Below are 20,785 nucleotides of genomic sequence, written 5' to 3'. Positions count from 1 at the left end.
ACATTTTTGTGAAAATTATTTAGAATTAGGAGTGGAAGCTTTTAATATCATATTATTTTACAGGAATTCCTGGTAAAAACAAAAAGAGTAAATGATGATAAAGATGGGAGAAGCTGAACCATACACGACTGGCCTAGAAAAAGGTAAGAATTAAATTAAAACTCATGATTTCCTGCTATATGTATAGCACAGTGACTTGTTCTGCCATCGTTAGAGAAGCTTCACCAAGCAGCAAATAGATACATAAACAGAGAGCCACAGCCAGATATTACATGGAGAGTATAAAAAGGAAGTCCCCATCAAATTCTTCCTCTTGGAGCGCAGGAAACCCTGTGGAAGAAGAGGCCAAATATCGTAAGAGCCAGAGGGGATAGAAGGTACCAGGAGAACAAGGCACTCTGAATCAACTAAGCGAGGCATATATGAGCTCACAGAGACTGAAGCAGCAAGCACAGGTCTGACATGGGTGGGTCTGCACTACCTGGTGGTGCATATATAGCTATAATAGCTATATATTATAGCTATTAGTTCAGTGTTTTTATGGGCCCCTTGACTGTGCTAATGAGTGGGTCTCTGATTGTTGTGCCTGTTTTGGAGCTCTTTTCCTCCAGATGGGTTGCCTTGTCTAATGTTTGATTGATAGTTTTTGCTTAATCTTATATTTAATTTTGTCCATGTTTGGTTGATATCAATTCAAATGAGAGACAGAAAGGGAATGGATTCAGAAGAAATGTTGGGAGGAACAGGGAGAAGCAGAAGGAGGGGAGACGATAATCAGTATGTTTCATGAGAAAGTAATCTATTTTCAAGAAAAGTGAAGAATAAATTTCTTTTCCCAGTAAGAAGGAAAAAAAAGAGGATGGAGACTGAACCAATGAAAGGGCGGTAGGGCAACACCTATGGTAGTGACTTGAAGAAATTACTTTCTTGTTGCCATTTGACTACAGATATTTAATCATAGAGAACAGAAGGAAAAGTAAATCATTTTGGAATGGATGTACAAGTAGTATTGAAGAAACAACCTCTTTATCCGACTTCTTTATTCCTTTCCTCCCCAGAATTCCCCCCTCAGCCTCTGCAGAGGTGTCAGGAGGAGACATGCTTTATGATGTATAAGCCATTCTATTGCTGTTACTGGCTGCTGGTGGTGGTGGTGGGAGCTACTTGTCAGCCACACCAAATTGGATGGTGGTGTCCTACTCTAGTCATGGGGGGCAATTTGCAGAGGACAGGTAACTGGAGCAGATCCCTGGAAGAGTTAAACCCGAAGGAAGAAGCCTGCATACCAGAGAATGCCAACAATCAACTGCCAGCCGAAACATCTGAACAGCCAGGCCCAGATACCAACAGACAAAGAGAAATGGAGTACTCCAGTCACCTAACAGTCAGGAAGAATAACAAAGACAAACTAGTGAAAGACGATAAAACACTTAGGAAGAAACCAGGAAGAAACGCCTTTCAGTTGCCACCTGCCTGCGCAAGAAACTATAAGAGAACTGTAAGACCAACAATATTTTTATGTTCTCACAAGACAAATAATTCAAAAAATAAAACCCACCATAGCCAAAACAAAAAACGTTGGGATATGAAACCATTCCAAGTGACCTCCTGTGGATCGAGAAAATGTGAAGCCTGGGTTAGAAACTTAGAACAAGCTACAGCAGTTTTAGAATTAAATGTGGAGAAAAGAAAAGACCTTTGAGATCGCATCTAGAGCCAACAAGTTGTGTGCCAGTTGGCAGTTGAAATAAAACATTCAAGATGTGGGAAAAAAATAAATTATAATGGTATAGAAAAGTAGAACTAATAGGTTCTCCTCTAGGATTCATAACCTTACCTGCTATTGCCCTTGTCTTCCCCCAAGAACTTGAAGGTAAGTCCCTACTGCTGAAGACAGCACATATTTCAAACACTGTAGTTAGGAGAATTCAACTGGAACTGACCTGGAAGCCTCTACCCTGAGGACTAGCTCTCACAGGTTTAAAAAAATGGCATGTAAACATGAAGCAATAATAACACTGTCTAACTGTAAAGCCTATGCTCTACCATAATGACCAATAAGATGCATATTTCCAAGGGTGTAATAATGCCATTATTACCTTGATAGTATCTGACAGCTCTCTTACTTGACTATAGACCAATACAGTGGAAGGGAATTTATACCCAGCACTTTCAACCTAGCCAACTTACTTTATTTAAGTGGTTGCCTTCTCACAATATGGCAACTTGTATAGGGTGTGATGCCCCATTTTTAAAACACCTGTCTCCACATAATTATGAAGGTATTTTTAAAAAATGTGGATCACCATTAGTAATCAATTATTAAGAATATCAACCATGGTTATACTCACATATTACCAGTACAAGTCTTTGAAAACTAATTCTGCCGATACTCTTATATCACTTGAGCTGAAATTGTCTTTATGGTTCCAATAAAGACCCTTGGATCTGTTAACCTGGCCAGCTTGTAAACTAATCCCTAAAAATAAATTACTATCCAAAATGATCCTTGTTCTTCACTCCATCCACACCCACCCAACACACACAAACACACAAAAACCATAAAAAAAATAACATTACAGCACAACATATACACACATACTTATACACACAGAGGGATATACACACACACACACACACACACAGAGTTACCAGTTGTGTACACAGACAAACAAATTATGGCTCATCATCGAGTGTTAAATTTTGACACAAATCTTTTTTTTTTAATTGAATTTTTTTCATACAATATATATTGAATTATTCTGAGTAAATTTCCCCTCTTCCTACTCCTACCTGTTCCTCCTACTTCCCTCTCTTCCAGACCTGCTCCCTTTCTATATCTAGTTAGAAAACTAACAGGCATCTAAGGAATAACAAGAATAAAAATAAGATTAAATAAAATAAAATAAAACAAAAAGAAACTAATCAAAATAGGACAAAACAAAGAACAAGCACCAGAAATACAAATAGACAAAACGCACATATATTTGCATACACAGAAGTCCTATATAACCCCAAACTCAGAAGCCATACATTTATATCCACAGAATCTGTAAGCTTCCAAAAAAGAACAAAGACAGCCCTGGATGTATATTATGATACAAAAACCTCTAAAGACATCTACTGCAAAGTATTGGTCCTACCTTTAGGAGTGGATTGTATTTCCAGTGAAACTCACTTGAAGAAAACTTAATATTCATTCATTTATTCATTCATTCATTTTGTAAATAGTCATCAACTGGAGATGGCTTCTGGGTTAGGGATGTGGGTGTGCCTCTTTAAATTCAGGACCCTCAACCTACATAAATGATGGATATTGAACAAAACTGAGATGACAACCAATAGTCAGATTTTGAAACAAAATAAGTTGACATAAATAATGAGATCCTAATAAGCAATTATTTTGCATTATCTTCCTCACTTCTAGAATATTGAGGGTTAATGGACAGGCTCTTTACAAAGATTTCAATGTACTTCACTATTGTTGTTTCTGAAGAGAACTTTTTTTTTTAAATATTTTTATTACGTATTTTCCACAATAACATTTCCAATGCTATCCCAAAAGTCCCCCATACCCTATCCCCACTTCCCTACCCACCCATTCCCATTTTTTTTGGCCCTGGCGTTCCCCTGTACTGGGGTATATAAAGTTTGCATGTACAATGGGCCTCTCTTTCAATTGATGGCCATCCAGGCCATCTTTTGATACATATGCAGCTAGAGACAAGAGCTCCGGGGTACTGGTTAGTTCATAATGTTGTTCCACCTATAGGGTTGCAGATCCCTTTAGCTCCTTGGATACTTTCTCTATCTCCTCCATTGGGGGCCCTGTGATACATCCAATAGCTGACTGTGAGCATCCACTTCTGTGTTTGCTGGGACCTGGCATAGTCTCACAAGAGACAGCTATATCTGGGTCCTTTCAGCAAAATCTTACTAGTGTATGCAATGGTGTCAGCGTTTGGAAGCTGATTATGGGATGAAGAGAACTCTTCAAGTAGACAAAACTGCTTAAAATTGGACAGGCTATTTACCTTGAAAATATTGAAGTACAGGAACAATATAAAAGGAAATAAATAAAATAAGCATTAGGGAACTGGTTTTATGTGGCCCCTTTACTTCTACCATGCTACTCTCAGTGGTATTCTAGCATGTTCTACCCCATGTTTTCCTTTATTAGTTAAACTTGTCATTCAAGGATGTTCTGTTTTGTTTTTAATTCATTGGATATTAGCCCCTGCTTCTAACGGAGTTTACAAAATGCTGATCTTGAAGGAAAATATTATGCAAAGTAATTTTAAGGTTTGAAATCATTCACAACAGAGTAGGTGAGGAATAGATACTTAATGGATGCTGATTTTCATTTATTCAACTTGATCCCCAAAGTGGTAAGTAAATTAATAAGGGGGTCATTTGATGGGGCCTCAAGGCAAAGTAGAGAGAACATAATATATAATAGACTGATAAAGCAGGAATAGATAGATGTAGTGAGGCAGGAGTAAAAGGAGAAGGGAGGGAGGGAAAGCAAGAAGGAAAAACTATTCCTAAAGACCAGAAAGATGCACATGAAAACACACCATTAAGGAAAAATTCTATAAACAAGCTTAAACAGACCTAAAAAGAATTGAAACTGTATTGGAGCAGTAACACCCCTATTTGACAACACAAGCTAACAAAACCAGTACCAGAAGTGTGTTAGCACTACTGCTGGATTATTTTTATTAGCTAATATGTTGTCACAGACACTCTCTTCATACATGACTATTTCTTGCTTTTGTTACCATACAGAGCATGACAATAAGATCTCTATGCTGAAGATACAACATATATAAAATCACAGACGATGAAAAGTAATGTTGGTACTCACCTAGAATCTTCATCTGTACTGCTTAGGTTATTCCCCTAGAAGGTGCTAAGCTTGTTACTGGGGAAGTAACACAGTCATAAATTTACCCAGCTATTTTCCTTGTGAGTTACAATAACAAGCCCACCAAAAGAGATTCTTCCCAGTGGATCAATACAACACAAATATAATGGCAGAAATCAACAACTTTCTGATAGAATTTAAGCTCTATTTCATAAGATGGTACCACTATTGAGTTCAAGAATCTGTGACTATATAGGTCATAGGTCCTAGAAAAAAAATTCTAGTATTACATTACAATAAATAGACAAGATACAAAGTAATGACTTATCATTAGTCTCACAGAGCCTCTTTCACACCATGTAGGAGAAGCTTCTCTTTGCCATTCATGGTGATTAATAAGAGACCCATAACTGATTAATATTCAAACAATAAAAACAGTCCATGTTATAAAGAACATCTGTATCATATCCACACTCCCCAAAGTTTTCTAAGCATGGAAGTGTGTGTGTCTGTGTGTGTGTGTGTGTGTGTGTATGTGTGTGTGGGTCTGTGTCTCTGTGTGTGTCTGTGTGTTTGTGTGTGTGTAAGGAATATATGGGTCAGAGAATGAGGATGAGTGTAATGAAAGGTAATTAGGTTCATCACAATACCACCAAGACTACAGCTGAAACTGGTTTCAGAACACTATGGGGCAGTGGCACATGCGAACTCATAGTTCTTATGACTGCATATACAAGATCAATTCAGACAAAAACTCAGCAGGTGGGCAAGTATAGGCAGGGAGTTCTACTGTTAACTGAAGAGATTCTAACAATTGATAGTGTCTGTGAGAAGAAAAATTAGTTTTCTTTAAAGCTATGATTCCTGCTCCACTGAATCCCAACACACAATGGGAGTATATGGACAATAGAGACTGTACTCTATGAACTTTAAAGAAATAAGACAGAGTTGGTGGGAGTGGAATGGAGGTGTGGATCTGGGAGAAGTTATAAAAGATGGAGAAAATAATCAAATTATAATGTTTTAACTTTTCAAAAGTTAATAAAACAGTTTAAATTAATATAGGGATTATCTTTTTGTTGTTGTTGTTTATCCTCAGTCCTAACTGTGAACCTTGTATTTAGTTATTCTCATATTACAAGAAAATAACCACTTTAAAACAAGTAAATGTATGCCCAATTGAAAGGATAAGTTCTAGTGGCATTAGAGCTCTTGAAATATGTTTTATTTCCTAAGTTTCAATAAGAAAAAATTTATTGCTTATCCAAAAGGAACCAATTTTAAGCTCTAAATGTCTATAATTTAAAGCAAACAAACAGAAAGGCATATGGTAACAAGCAAGCATTACGCAATGGCATGTATTCATTTGCTGTCTATTATTTTAATTAATTCTGTACCAGCAAATTGAAGACTACAACAAGTATATCAATTATTCTATGGTTGATGTATTCATTTATCTAATTCCCCCCTCAAGGGTAGAAGCTGTCTAGATATTTTTTTTCTTTTAAAATTACTAATTAATGTCAACAATTGTAATTTCACATAAACTCAACCCAGCTTGAGGAGAAATATTGAGAAAAATAATGTGTTTGTCTTCTAAGTATTCTTTAGCCTGCATTCATAAAGCAAGTCTCCAAATACCAAAACAGAATATAAGAAAACACATGTGCACACAAAAAACACACTCAAGGACCCTGAAGACAAGGTAGGTGGCAAAACAGATAAACAATGAGCAAGTAAATTTGATTTTTCAAAAAAAATATTCACAATATGTTCCATATAATTTACTTTTAGAATGATAATCCTTAAATGAGCTACTTCAATACAATGAGAATTTGAAAAAAAAATCAACACAAGCCAATTATTCCAGGACAATGTAAAACACTTAGCAAAATGGTAGAAAAACATACATTATGTGGCTAATTAGGCAAAACATGTATAATATTATTATTATTATTATTATTTAATTATTAAAAGGAGTTTCTAATCTCAGTGGGATTGTTATATTAAATTCATTTGATATTAATATAAGTTTATAATTTTACTGTCGGGCCAACATCAGTTTCTCTACCAATTTTTTTTCCAAATAAACTATTTTATTTTATTTTATTTTTATTTTTTCTTATTTTATTAGGTATTTTCTTTATTTACATTTCAAATATTATCTCCTTTTCTCCTTTCCCCTCTGAAACCCCCCGTTCCATCCCAGCTCCCCCTGCTCACTAACCCATCCACTCCCACTTCCCTGTGCTGGCATTCCTCATCAAGCCTTCACAGAACCAAGGATATCTCCTCTCATTTATGTCCCAAAAGGTCTGCTACATATGTGGCTGGAGCCATGGGTCCCTCCATGTCTACTCTTTGGTTGGTGGTTTAGTCCCTCTGGGGGACTCTGGGGGTACTGCTTAGTTCATGTTGTTCCTCCTATGGGGCTGCAATCCCCTTTAGATCATTGGGTCTTTTCTTTAGCTTCTCCAATGGGAACCCTGTGCTCACTTCAATGGATAGCTGTTAGCATCTACTTCTGCATTTGTCAGGCGCTGTCAGAGCCTCTCAGGAAATAACTATATCAGCTCCTGTCAGTAAACAGTGTCAGTCATCCACAATAATGTCTGGGTTTGGTGGGACAGCCTCTGGATAGCCTTTCCTTCAGTTTCTGCTCCACACTCTGTATCTCCTTCCATGGGTATTTTGATTCCCCTTCTAAGAAGGGTCAGAGTACCTACACTTTGTTCTTCTTCTTGAGCTTCATGTGGTCTACAAAACTTTTCTATGGAAAGTTTTATTGAATTAGAAAATATTACTTCTCCTAAGATTGGTTGAGATAGATCTTTCAGGAGGAGAAATCTGAAACACGTGGTTCCTAATTTAATGTGTAAGAAATGGATATATATGTGTGTGTATATCTATATGTATGTATATATATACATGTATATACATATATATGTATATGTGTGTGTGTAAGAAGTTTCCAGAAGAGCTGAAGAGTAGAATATATACCTATATAAGTATAAAGACGTTATGATATATGCATTTTAACACATTTATATGCATATTATTTCCAAAATAAAATTTCTCCCATGCTCTTAAATTTTACAAAGCATAGTTCTCATTCATAAGAACAAAGAAGAATGTAATGGCAGCCATAAAGAAAATGATCTTTCTTTCTCTCCCTGTTCTTTTCTGCATCTCAACAGAAGGGATGATGCCTGTCTACATTTACTCAGGCAAATCTTGTGTTTTCAGGAATCTACAGATTTCAAATGGTGTCACATTCCCCAAATAATTTTACAAGCAGAAATATTGTTTAAGCAGCTACACAGACATCCCTGATGCCAGTCAATTGACACTTGAAATGGTCAGTATAACAAATTCATACTTAATGAAATTTTGTAAGGATATTCAAGATACCACATGTATTACATGTAATTTTAAAGAAAGTGATATGTTTTGTACTATTGTTTATCTTTTGTGTAATCTCTTTGTGTAACTATTTGGTTTGTACGTACAGTTATTTTTTCTGAGTCTCAGCAGGCACAACATCTCTCCTCACTTTGTATTTTATGAAATCAAGAAAATTTTATTTATTATACAATCACAGTACAATTACCAAAATAAAAATATTTACCTCTGATATTGTATTATTATTTAGGCTAGTGTATATAACTAGGTCTGGTAAATTTGCAAAGTAATAATCTATGGAGAAAATTTAAATGTAATATTAAGGATTGTCTTATTTTTCATAACTAAGATGTAGTATAAATCCTTTTTTCATGTTTACTGATATTTTGTATACTGTAATATTTACAAGCTTGTGTGTGTGTGTGTGTGTGTGTGTGTTTGTGAATTTTTCCCTCTATGAACCTGAATGTGTGCTCAGGTGAAATCCAGAACTTCACAATATGTGACGTTCTCTCCATTTAATTTTTCTCCCTCCTTATTTTATGAGACAGGTTTGCTTACTGAATCTGGAGCTCATCAATGTGGTGAGATTGTTTCCAAGGATCCCTGTGTCCCTACTTTGCCAGCACTGTAATCATCTGATTTTGCTCTTATGTGTGATTTATATTACACATTTTCTGGAGATTTAACTCAAATCCTCATAGTGAGTGGCACACAGTGTAATTATGAAGTCATAAATCCAGATCATTAGGCTTCTAATTTTACAAAGCACATTCTACTTCATCATTTATTTATGGCTAAATTCAGATCATATACAAACTCTAACTGAAAATGGTTTATTTTATCTTTCCTCCTTTCTATATTTTAAATATCTTTTATTTGGAGGATAAATTGATTTTTATTAAAAATTATTTTACTGCTGCTACTTTAAAGGTTAAACATTGTGTGCATATTGCAAAATTATAGGTATGTGTCTTTTCTTTTAAAGAGGAGACTTTCAATCCATCAATAATCATCCTGAAATAATCATCATGCTGCCGTGTTGTACCTGTGGTTTTACTGTAACACAGCAATCATCATTGCAATTTCAAGGTACATTGTTTGGTAAGTAAGTTAATGACCTTGCCTCCTCAAAAATGAAAGATATTTCTGGTCAGTACTGATTTGATATTCTTACCACCTGTGACAAAGTTTTGTAATGTCTTCAGCAATAGATATTTCCTTTCAAGTTCTGGGTCATAGCTAAAAGTAACATCATTACCCGATATTACCATCGGGGGCTGTGTGATACTTGTGACCAACTTTCTGAAGGTAGTAGTTCTATGCCTGACTTTGGGAATTTTTTTTCCAAATTATTGCTTTTTGAAGGATGAAAGGAACAAATCGCAAGGGAAGTGTATGTTCAGTAAAACCAGTGTGTGTTTGTGTGTGTGTGTGTGTGTGTGTGTGTTTAAGAAGATTTTCATTTGGCATTTTCAAGCAGTTATCCTTAGTTACTCATCCCTAAACCACCGTTAGCTCTACAACCCCATCTTTCTTCTCAACTTACACTACCTGTACAATTATTTCTAATTCCTCTACATAGTATCCATGTTTATTATCCTCCTTCATTAAGATCTTTTTATCCCTTCATCTAAAATGGACCACTTTTAATTTAATTTCCTTTGTTTCACAAATTAAGCACAAAATCTAAACATTTGGTGCTCAAATCCTATATAAGAACATATAGTACTTGTTGTTTTGGATCTGGGCTACTCAGTCAGTATGGTATTTTCTAACCAGCTCTATTCACTTATTCATTGTTTGTTTGTTTGTTTATAGTTAGACAGAATTTTATCGTACAGAGATACCGTATTTTCAGTCAACGTTTATCACCTGAGAGACTTCAAAGCTATATTAATTGCCTAGATATTTTAAGTAGGTCAGACACATACATAGATGAGCAGACATTGATGTAGGAGGAAGTAGAGTCCTCTAGATGTAGGTTAAGGAGTGCTAAGGTTAAGTCATGTTTAAGATCTATATTTAGTGCTCTGAGAAACTGCCACAATTATTTCTATAATGGCTTTAGGGGTTTGCACTCCCATGATGGGTATGAGAGTTCCTTGAATCCCACATGCTTATCTGTATTTGGCTTCCTTTGTTTTTTTTTAATCTTAGCCATTCTGAGTGGAGAAACATGACATTCTCACTCAAGTAATGTGCATTTGGAAAGTAGTTTTAATTTGCATTTCCCTGAAAGCTAATAATTTTATCACTTTAAAAAATATGTCTTTGCTATTTGTATTTCTTCTTTAAACTCTCTATTAACTCAATTTTTTTCATCACATTTTTTTTTTCTGGTGTTTAATTTTAGTTTTTGAGTTCCTTATACTTCCTAAGTATCATTATACTATCAAATGAATAACCTGATAAAAACACGTTTTTCCATTCTCTAGGCCGCCTCCTTAACCAATATACATTTTCTTTCACAGTACAGAATCTATTTAACGTTGTGGAATTCAACTTTCCCTGGTGGGCCACTAGAGTCCTTTACAAAATGTCCTTATCTGAACCTAAGTTCTAAAATATTCTCTCTACTCTTTCTACTGCAATGTTCAGATATTGCCTTAAAAAAATTGAACAACTGGGACTTAATTTGTACGGGTGAGAATGGTAAAGGAGCAAATAGCCTTATCTATACATTTATATCCATTTGTTAAGGATGATGTCTTTTCTCTAATGTTTTCGGCACCTTTGTCAAACCTTGGGTGCTAATAGAATTTTATGTCTGAATACTTTATTCCATTTTGTTGATAAATGTTTCTATGTTTGTGTCAGTAGTAATGATGATTTTACTTCCATGTCTCCCTAATATAACTTGAAATGAAGTAAAGGATTATCTCAGGAAGTTTTTATTTAATGTTCATGAATATTGGCTTTTCTAGAAAGCTTGTGCAGTGAGCACTGGTTATCACAGAAACATACAGCTAAAGAAAGTTCAGAGTATACCTTCCCAGTCACAAATGAATCTTATGCATTTTATTATAGTTCCCCCAAGAGCATTAGAGTAGAGAAGTAAGAATGATGTTAAGAGTCAGAGTTAGGAAAGACTGTAGCAAGATCCTATATCCAGACCTTGACAGGACCACTATACTCAGATGTGGTTTCATGCACAAGATTTACATAACGATGACCCAGTCAAAATTTTAGCCTCAGTGGGAAGTTTGTGAACTTATCACCAACAAAATGTTTTAAACAGTTGATAGATTCTGGGAAAAGGAGAGTCGGTTTTCTTAAGGGTGCAGCTCTTAATAGGATGAGCAAGTTCCAGTAGGTGGGTCTTATCTTTGTTAACTTCCTTTTGCCTTGATAAAATACTGTGACCAATAGCAACTGACAGAGGAAAGGATTGCTGCTCTTCTACTTCTTCCACTTGGGCTTCCACATCCAGGTTCATGACCACATCCACTTCTATTTTATAGTCCACTAATGAAAGAAAACAGTCCAGGATTTCAAGGTAAGAAACTTATCTAAAAGTTGAAGATTGAGTAAGGCTTACTGGCTTACCTCTCATGATTTTCTCAGCCTAACTTCTTGTAACACAATTGCTCACCCAAGGGTAGCACCAACACTTCTGGAACATGCATAACACACATAACTTTTTAATTAATAAAATATACCTCAGGCTTGCTCACATGTCAATATGTTTGGGAGCATTTTCAAATTAAGATCCCCTTATTCCAATGACTATAGCATAGGTGATATTGACATAATTGTGTCAGCAGAAATCTCACATCTAGGAGTTTATGAACAGAACAAATTGGAGTTGATGGGTTATTAAATTAATGAAAAAATGGGGCAATAAGTTGTGCAGTAGGGAGTGCCTCTAGATGGAAGGTTAGGAGAGGATTTGTGGGTAATTATAATGTTAGTACATTGTATGGAATTCTCAACAAACTGATAAATTATTTTAAAAAATATACTAAGTAGGAATTGAGTATTTTAATCTAAGAAAGTATATTTCAAGTAAAACAGTCATTGTGAATTTCAGCTAGTTTATACACACTTCAAATTCTTCAGTGAGTTCATGTTATACATAGTCAAATTTTGACTATATTTTCCACTTAACTTACATTTTATATTATTTTCACAATTTTTTTACCTGCAACATTTCTCATTATTTTCTGATGTTTAAAGCTTAAATAAGAATCCCAGAAGCTGCACCTTGTTCTCAATAAAACAAATTGTTCCAAAAAACTGAAAGAGTATTTGTTGTATTATTTTTTTAGAGAGAAGAGACACATATTTGGAATCAATAAAAGAGTTGATATTGAACTGATTTTTTTCATTTTTTCCATTTATTAATTGTATACTATTCTTAGAATTTGTCACATATATTTAAAAGTAAACTATTATCAGTCTTTGGAATTGAATGCATATGGAAAATAAATTATAAAATGTAATTATTGGCCAAACCCCAGAATGTGAAAGTATATCACTTTTTGTTGATATCTATTATTTCTAATGCCACTACTTGCCTTACACTGTGGAAAGTTCCAGAAAGTCAAAGTTGAAAGGGGGAAGAAGAGGTTCTCATCTACTAGCAGACTAGAAGCAGAGAAAGAAAAATTGTAGCATTAGTTTCAAGGACCTTCACCAAGTGAACTGCCTTTACTCAAAAGCTCCTATCCTGTAAACTTCCAGAAACATTGAAAAATACCACCATCAGATGAGAGCTGAACCTTAGCACATGAACCTTTGGTGACCATTTTATTTTCAATATTAATACTGAGATCCTTTCTTATAAATCAATGAAGCAGGCTCTGCTTCCTACAAACACAAGTTTTTCTTAATTACCCTGAATAACCATCTAATTAATTCTTGATGAATACTTAAAAGTTTCACTTTATAAATAAACATATTTGAAATTCAGAATATTGTATGAAAGATTCTAAATTCTGGGCTAATGTAAGGTTAAAACTTGAGTATTTATTATAAGCTAGTAGAATATTTTATTGAACTTTCTAATGTTTTAGAATGGAATAAATTGTCATTTTATTCAAGGTCTCATATGGGACCATGTTAAATTTTTTTCAAAACCACAAAGCCCTCAAAATCTGAAGTAAAATGGGGTGTGCTCATATTTGTATATGGAGTATATTAATTACTTGTTTTCTTCATCTGCTCAAATGTAAGACAATTGGATGGATATACCAACTCGGCTTATTGAAACAAAGAAGAAAATGCATTGGGAAAATATCATAAAAAGGCTAATGACATTTTTGTTTCCTAAAATGTATTTAATGAAAATGTTATTGCCATGAAGCATATTGAGAAGTTTACAATATTCCTAACATGACATGTTAATTTCCCACTTATTTTAAGTAAAATATAAATTCAATTTTACATGTCTTTTACTTGGTCTCTAAACCACAGAAGTAACCAATGACTGCACCATTTCTGAAAGTTCAAGAGATTTCTGCTCTAATTTCTGAAGGGCATTAATAAGAGAGGTGAAGCCACTTGAATCCCAAGTTGAGTTTTTATTTCTAAAGCACTCAGGTCAGTCACTGGTAATTTTCCTCTATTAAGAAACACAAAATAAGGTACTCAAGTGGCATGGACTCAACGAAAGGTACATTCTGCCCTGGTCATGCAAGCTTTACTGACATTTCAAGTAGAAAGGTTGAAAGAATCAAGTCCATTTTGAGTAATTTTCTAAGTTGAAGAAAGATTGATCCATTCTGCAGCCGGAAGCACCAAGACCACAAGAAAATAAGAGCAGCTAATGAAAAAGATGCAGCTGTATAAATATAGATTCTTTAGTCAAGAGAAAAAGCATAGAAATGTTGAGGGCACTTAGAAAACTTTTACCAAATTATCTGTTAAGTACTTGTATGCACTCACCCATTTATAAATGATTTTCCTTAGGATTGCAGAAATTCAGGAAACATCTTGTTTTCTGTTCTTTATGTGGGGCTTAAGTCATGAATGCAAATTAATCTGAATAATGTTTAATATGTGTTAATCTGAAGCATGCATTTTGATTTTTGTTTGTATCACAGGCCAGTTTGTTTTTGTTTTTTGTTTTTCTGGAAAGGCCATTTATTTCTCTTCACTGGTAACAGGATTTAACAGAGTCTAGCAGAGTCAACTCTTTTTGAGATCAAGTTGAGAACTTTAAACTGCCAACTGTGAATTAGTAAATACTATAGCAATGTGAGTGTAGTTGCCCTGTCTCTGTTCTTAGAGAAATAATTCGTCGAATTACTCAGAAGTCCTTAGAAGATATTAGCTAGAAGTAAAACACATTTAATAAATACTAATTACGTGTCATTTCTACATATTCTGTTTTCAATGAGTAATATATGCATGTAATGATTTGGCAGAATTGAAAAGCTTTCTGAAACCCTTCATTACTTGAAACTAAATGTGGATGCCCTGGGGCACATCTCTTTAAAATAATGAGAGTTTTTTCCTTACTTAGATTTTGTCATTTAATGAATAACAATCCATGCAGGTTCAATCAACACATTATAAGACTGTTTACTTTACTATTACACTTGAAAGTGGTTTTATACCTTGAAGAGAAATATCTTGAGTCAGGAAAAGTTGAAATCCCAGGGGCACATTTTGGGAAGAGTTACTCTGAAAGCTATGTTTAAATCATTTTGGTTCATGAAATGCACTTTTATCATTAATATAGAGTCCTTGTCACGAGAAAATCAAATAATCAAAACAGTATTATGGAGAAATAAAATGAAAAGGCAATAGCACTACTCTGCTAGAAGCACATTACCAGTTAGCATTTGTCAGTTGTTAGACACAGCCCTCATTCTTAACCTTTTCTTTCATTTCTCCCATGGGATCTTATATTCCTAGTTCCAACTTGCATTGAAGTTTTGTAAAAAGATTGCATGCAGAGCCAAATTACTTTTCTAGTGTGCCACCTTAAAGGGGAAACTGCTAATCTTTCTACATAGTCCACAGCACAAATTACTAATAGGTGTTGTAATTTGATCGATCTCAATATTATCCATCCTTCCCTCTTTTTCTCTGTTTCTTGACTTTTATATCTACCAAATTTTCTTTTTCCTCTTTTTCTCTGCTTTTCTTTCTCTCTCTGCTTCTTATTACTGTGGAATCCCGAGTCTGAATTGCAAATCACACTTTACTCTTTGATTAGTATGTAACATTTCACTCCTTATAGTTAAACTGGAAAAAGTCAGTTAAAGGAAGTTTAATGTGTACATGGGTTACCTCAGTCCCTGAATTGTGTTAAGAGGATGGATCTGTGTATTATCTATCTATCTATCTATCTATCTATCTATCTATCTATCTATCTATCTATCTATCTATCTATCATCTATCTATAATATTTAGGTAAATACATACTGAAAAAATAAATTAACAGTACATTTCCCAGAAAGCTTTCTTGTTTGTAAAGAAAATTAATGTGTATGACTAACTAAACCAACATTCATTCACATCATATAGTTCAGAATATGTAATATTTGTAGAATAGAAAATCACCCTACTTTTATTTGTGTGTGCTTGTGTGTGTGTGTGTGTTTTAGTTGTTTTGCAGATCATGCTTGCTTGATGCCATATCAATAGGAGTAGAGCTTAAGGTCCTCAGGGACTGTCTTCTATTGAGCTCTCTCCAGGTTCCAGGGATGCATTAGGCAGCATACTAGAAATTACTAAAACAGGCTACACCTTACTTTACCAAACATTACAGTGAACTTCCTTCATTTCTTTTGTTTGTTTGTTTGTTTTTCAAATTTTTATTAGATATTTTCTTCATTTACATTTCAAATGCTATCCCGAAAGTCCCTTATACCCTCCCCCTTGCCCTGCTCCCCTACCTACCCACTCCCACTTCTTGGCCCTGGCATTCCCCTGTACTGGGACATATAAAGTTTGCAAGACCAAGGGGCCTCTCTTCCCAATGATGGCGGATTAGGCCATCTTCTGCTACATATGCAGCTAGAGATACAAGCTCGGGGGATACTGATTATTTCATGTTGTGGTTCTACCTATAGGGTTGCAGACCTCCTTCAGCTCTTGGGTACTTTCTCTAGCTCCTCCGTTGGGGGCCCTGTGTTCCATCCAATAGATGACTGTGAGCATCCGCTTCTGTATTTGCCAGGCACTGGCATAGCTATATCAGGGTCCTTTCAACAAAATCTTGCTGGCATGTGCAGTGCCATGTGTGTCTGCATTTGGTGGCTGATTATGGAATGGATCCCCAGGTGGGGTAGTCTCTGGATGGTTTGTCCTTTCGTTTTAGCTCCAAACTTTGTCTCTATAACTACTTTCATGGGTATTTTTGTTCCCTCTTCTAAGGAGGACTGAAGTATCCACATGCTGGTCTTCCTTCTTCTTGATTTTCTTGTGCTTTGCAAATTTTATCTTGGGTATTCTAAGTTTCTGGGCTAATATCCACTTATCAGTGAGTGCATACCACATGACATCTTTTGTGATTGGGTTACCTCACTCAGGATGATATCCTCCAGATATATCCATTTGCCCAAGAATTTCATAAATTCATTGTTTTTAATAGCTGAGTAGTACTGCATTGTGTAAATGTACCACATTTTCTGTATCCATTTCTCTGTTGAGGTACATCTGGGTTCTTTCCAGCTTCTGGGTATTATAGATAAGGCTGCTATGAACATAGTGGAGCATGTGTCCTTATTATCAATTGGAACATCTTCTGAGTATATGCCCAGGAGAGGAATTGGTGCATCTTCCAGTAGACCTATATTCAATTTTCTGAGGAAGTACCAAACTGATTTCTAGAGTGGTTGTACAAGCAGTTCTTGTTAACCTAAAAAACTTTTAAGCTTTCAGTATCTTTTTCCTTTCATTTTTGTGACTATTTATAATCTTTATAAATTTCACATTTGTAGAATGGTCATTATTCCAGTGTTATTTACTGTAACACTGGGCCTGAGCAAATGGTAGGAAAAATCAGACCTGCTGCTGAAAACCTAGCTAACTATAGTAGATCATGAAGCCATGAATCTTGGAGGAGGACATAATACTTCTGTTTTACTGATCTAGTACAATCACTAAATACATTATAAATTCTTGTTTCTTTGCATGTAGCTTTTGTTCTTGTTATAAAATGAACTATATCTGTTTACAAATCAAAAGAAAAGCTCACTGTGTGGTACATAACCTCAGGTGATGTCAGGTGTCTACAATATAACTGCTGCACCCAAGTCTCAGGGAACGTTGTGGTAGAGGACTTGGAAAATTTATAATAGCCAGATGACCAAAATATTTCCCATTAGATTGTGCCTTCTCATTTTGACAGTAAACCCATAGCCATGAAATTTCCACATCACAGCTGCCTAAACAATGTCTTATGAAACTCCCACAACAGCTGGTGTTATAATGTAGATGCAGTAGATATGACAGGGTGTCTTATCTTGTTAAAGAACTACAGGAAAAGAACAACTGATAAGAGAGAGATTTAGCCCTTTGCAAGGAAGTGTCCCTAATAATTTTCGAAGAAATTATCCATATAAGCAAGGGGAAGTAGTTGACCTACCAGTAAGCACTGTACTTGTGATTAAAGCTATTGAAACACTTGACGAGAGTATCTTTCTCAAAGATTTGTACCATACAAATAAAGCAAAATTCACACCATCAAAACAATTGAAATGCTTACTTAAGGAAAATACTGCACAAGAATGGAATAATATACACGATGGATTTAAACAGTGAAAAGACTAATAACATAGGTGAATCAAAAGAAATAGTTTTAATCACGTTAAAGTATCAGGTTTCTTTGAATGGAAGCTAATAATCCTAAATAAGAAGAAATCTCTAGGAGGAATAGAATACAATCTCAAAAGTTTGTCTTCCTTTCTTTAAAAGTTTGTTTTAAAGCCAGGCCTTGGTAGCTCACACCTTTAATCCCAGCACTTGGGAGGCAGAGGCAGGCAGATTTCTGAGTTTGAGGCCAGCCTGGTCTACAAAGTGAGTTCCAGGACAGCCAGGGCTGTACAGAGAAACCCTGTCTTGAATCCCCTCCCACCCCCAAAAAAGTTTGTTTTAGTCTATTTTTATTCTAATTACTAGATTATTTCCTTTTATTCAACTCATGTCAAATGGTAAAGTATTTGTTAAATTACCAATAATATATAGCTATAAGAATTTCACACTGTGTATGACTATATAGTGATTTGTATTTAGCTTTAAAAATGAAATCTTTTCAGTTTTCATGAAGCATATTTTGTTCCATAATTATACAAGGTTGAATCTGGGTTCATTGGAAAAAATAGTATTATAACAAAAGAGTATATTTTCTTTACTTTTTAAATACAATGAATGATATATTCAAAGAATTTAAATATATAGATATAGATATAGAGTTATCGTGAGTTAATTAAAAATAAGACTGTATATTTTATGGTTATTATTTGTAGTGTTAGACCACTCTAAATGTGTGTCTTAAACAAGAATGAATGTATTGGCATTTGTCACAGGTCTTAAGTTGATGTGGTATGTGACCCTTCGACAATATTATATGTTCACTTACAGGCAGAGGCATTTACACCTTCAAGAAGAACTCTTCATTCTCCTCTTTAAAGACTGATGAAAGCTTGTTCTGGAAAACCTTCAAAATCAGGAAATAAAGCTTCGTATGCCATCCTCATTGCTTGATTGGCTTCCATGAGTGAATTCTCAAGACAACTGGGTTAAAGCATATCAGTATATTTACTGAGTCTCAGGAAACTTTTTTGGTAATCTGGAGCACTGAAGAGTTACAGGTTTACTGAATGTAGGACTGCTCAATCCCTTTAGAAGAAATGGTGCAGTTTGTATATTGAATTGACATACAATTTGCCTATATACTCTAAATCATCCCTGGATTACATATATGTTTTGTAAAAAATAGTTACTATAATGCATTAAGTTTTACAATGGATTCCCATTGTCATTTTGTTAAGGTTGTTTTTATCAGATTTTAATACATCATATTCTTAAAGAGGCTTGGAAATAGAAGACTGACTTTATACACAAAAGGACAATAATTTCCAACCTCTAACTTAAACTCAAAATATTTGCAAAAATATTGTTGATATTCACAGTTGTTTGCTGTATTGTAATATACTGGTTATGAAGATGAATAGTTTGAAGGATAGCAAAAAATAAAACTGTTCCTTTCCTTTAATATTTAGAATATTATAATTGTGCCATAAGGAAAGTTATATGTTATGCTAAGCTTTTAATGGAATTTATAAATACATAAGATTTATTGTGAATATTTAAACGTACCAACATCAAAGATAATTATGAATAGATGCATAAAATCTCATAAATTCAACAATACAATCAGTTATATGTGTCCTATATTCACACAACTCTCCAGTAACAGGTAGCTTTCTGATATCGTGAAGTGGTTGTACTTCACAAGGTATATTTTTTTTTTATCCACTAGGTGATATAACACTGGATATGTTCCACATGCTCATTATCAAATTGTCTTGGTGGAGATCTCAGGTGATTCAATTTCCAAGTTACTGAAAGTAGAATAACAGACCCTAACATGGTTGTGTAAAAATTTCTGTTGTAAGATAGAAAACCCAATGGTTATATGCCAAAGAGTGGTGGTATGCTGCAGGTCTATTTCTACATTTGGATTAAATATATAAAACTGAGAAAATTAAATGGAGAGAGGTAGGCCAGGTCCCAAAGGACAAAAACAGAAAGTCCTTGCTTAAAATATTTTGTTTTTTTAATATAAACACGAGAGCTTAAAATGTGCTATTGGTGAGGGTTTTTTTGAGGGGGTGGGGAGGAGGATAGTGGATAGTAGAATACAGAGTAAATGAAATAGAGAAGAATAATATCTGGGAAGGATGGGTTCAAGAATAGTGGAATGAGGTAAAAGAGAGAATAAGGGGCCAGTGAAGGCTTAAATTTGCAAAGAGAAAGTACTTAGCATCTGTAGTACTAAAATTTATATGTAACATATCTGATATGATAAGACAGTGTGTTGGTTTGAATAGATGGGGCTCAAGTGTTTGAATGCTTATACATAATGAGTGGCATTGTTAGGATATATGCCCTTCCTGGACGATGTCTGGCCTTATTAGAGGATCTGTGTTACTGTGGAAGTGGAACTTTTATGTACCATATATGCTCAAGTTCCACCCAGTATGGAATACAGTCTTCTTCAGTTACCTTTAGATCAAGATATAGAACTCTCAGCTCATTCTCCAGCACCCATCTGCCTTGATATTGCCGTGTTTCCCACCATAATGATAACAGACTAAATATCTGAATATGCAAGCCAGCTGCAATTACCTTTACAAAATTGTCTTGGTCATGATGTCTCTTCATAGCAACAAAACTCAAACTAAGACAGAATTTGGTACCGGAAGTTGGGTATTTCTGTGACAGCTATAGCCATGTTTGGGGAAAACTGTAGAAAGAACATTTGGATCGAAGAGCCATTGAGTGTATTCCAGACATTAAATTTTTAGTGGTTTGTTTTGCTTTGATTGGATTGTG

General features: G+C 34.8%; 1 long non-coding RNA gene across 2 annotated transcripts; it reads left to right on the top strand.

Moving 5' to 3' along the window:
- Positions 1 to 1,143: 1,143 nt before the first annotated feature.
- Positions 1,144 to 18,906, top strand: LOC110295175 (uncharacterized). 2 transcript variants are annotated; one of them, XR_002378019.2, is made up of 4 exons: positions 1,144 to 1,873; positions 8,114 to 8,225; positions 9,258 to 9,373; positions 18,809 to 18,906. It is a non-coding gene; the product is annotated as an uncharacterized LOC110295175 (long non-coding RNA). The 2 variants fall into 2 exon arrangements; XR_002378018.2 differs by having other exon boundaries at positions 8,065 to 8,225.
- The last annotated feature ends 1,879 nt before the right edge of the window (positions 18,907 to 20,785 follow it).

Source organism: Mus caroli, unplaced genomic scaffold (genome assembly GCF_978045245.1).
Source record: "Mus caroli unplaced genomic scaffold, Mus_caroli_1 scaffold_4, whole genome shotgun sequence".
Lineage (NCBI taxonomy): Eukaryota > Metazoa > Chordata > Mammalia > Rodentia > Muridae > Mus > Mus caroli.
This window is presented reverse-complemented; position numbering and strand designations above follow the sequence as displayed.